Raw genomic sequence first — 2,052 nt, 5'->3', positions numbered from 1 at the left:
AGAATTCAGGTGAGGTTACTAATATCTTTGGTATTCTGTCAAAAATAGATACTTGCTTTATACTTGCATAGCACAAGTGCTAAATTATCTAGAATTCAGTGACAATTCAGAGCGCAATGCCAAACATAGGAGGGAAAACCAGTTGCAATTTTAGTCTACAGATGTGTGAAATGGCTAAAATGGCTATTAACACGTGGTCTGTCCAAATCCAGAGCACACCCCCTTTTTATTATATTAGAGGGTGTGTATATGTGTGTGTGTGTGTGTGTGTGAGACAGAGAGAGAGAGAGAGAGAGAGAGAGAGAGAGAGAGAGAGAGAGAGAGAGAGATATTTTGCCTTGTACTTTGCAAAATTGTTTCAATCTACCAAAATCTAGGTCACAATCTAAGTGGCTTAGCCTAGCTTTTATATACCGATAAAATGCTCCAGATATTATCAACTTATTTATTGAGATCCAAAACTATTATGTGATGTAAGTAAATGTCTCCTGGTGAAAACTATTGAAAGACAGACTTCCCATAACTTTTGTGATTATTGAAAATCTGAAAATCCTGCTTTCATGATAAAAATCTATGATAGATTTGAGCATAGCATGGTGTTTTTTTAGGGAGATGTCATCTTGAATTTTATTGCATTTGGCCTTTTACATACATGTTTAGTTCAGCAACTCAGAAAAAGCAAACATTAACAAAAATAATCCAAAACATTGCAAACTTAAATAGAAATAATGAAGGTTGAACAGTGCTGCACAACTTTCATTTTGCTAGAGTAGTAGATAATTATTTTCAGAATTATGAGGAAAAAAAGGCCATAAACAGAAAACACCTTGTTATAGTAGTTCCAGCTTTTGAATGTTAGCATTCCATCTGCTTTTTACAGGGGTAATGGTAAAGTACCACCTATTTTAATACCAAGGAGAGAAGTGCATTGATATTTGTGAATGTCATTAGTACTGTTTTATGTAATCTATATCTATTTATCTCATCTATAACAATATAGATATCTATCCATATAGCTTGAAAACTGTTTCTCATTCGTACCCTCATTTATCAGTATTTTAAGTCATTCACTTCACAGTAAGCTATTTAGTATAAAAAAAATCACATGACCATAGCATTGCACTGAGTTCAAGATTCACTAAAATGACAATTCAATTATTTTTCAGTTTGATTTCTTTTAAGCTCATCCTAACTTTATTCTAATNAAATGTAGGCTACTGTCAAAAGAAGCCATGAAGGTCGTCTTTAGTTTTTATCACTTCCTGGAAAGTTCTTAAATTGGCTTTTCTCTGGAAAGTTGACAACTTAAGACCTCTCCTTCTTCATAGGGTTTTCGTAACCTCATAAATAGATCTTTACCTCATTAATCTTTGCCTCTTCATTTTTGCTGTGTAAGACTTACCTCAACTATACTGACATTCTGGAGATGTAGCTGAAGAGTTGGTCATTTGCTGGAACAAACCTCTCTTGAAGCCATCTGCTTTCTGGTAGAAGCCAACAAATCCTCAAACTCTAATATTCACTGCCAGCTTGGGAACTAGGGACATCTGGGGACAATAGCAGTAAAACACCCTGTGACATCATTCACTGTTGCCTGTCTGTGTGATTGTTTCAATATTTTGTATCTGTGATGAACTTAGGAGGTTTAAAGGGCCAATTTATTTAAAAGCAGCTGGAGACAAGAGACCAGTTGGTTATGCTTTCTCTTGAGTCTGATTGTCATGTTTCAGGTGTTTTGGTAAAAGTCCAAGAAACGTGGAATCATAGGCTTAAGTACAAAATATTTAGGAATTGAATTCAGTCCGCACCGACTCTTCATACAATGAATGGGTTGGAGGGCTTCCTTTGTGTCAAGAACTGTGCTTCAAAAAAATAACAGGATCCATGGGGTTGATAGAAAGAGCTACACCAAATTAATAGTTTTATTAAAGAAAAAAAAAAGAACTAGAATTGGTATTTCTGAATATTTGTGAGGCTAACAAGATACCAAACAACATCCAAAGGAATCTGTTGACACCAAAATTACTTGAGAAAAGCAATGTATCAAATAGT

The sequence above is a fragment of the Hipposideros armiger genome, unplaced genomic scaffold, assembly GCF_001890085.2.
Source record: "Hipposideros armiger isolate ML-2016 unplaced genomic scaffold, ASM189008v1 scaffold_642, whole genome shotgun sequence".
Taxonomy (NCBI): domain Eukaryota; kingdom Metazoa; phylum Chordata; class Mammalia; order Chiroptera; family Hipposideridae; genus Hipposideros; species Hipposideros armiger.
This window is presented reverse-complemented; position numbering follows the sequence as displayed.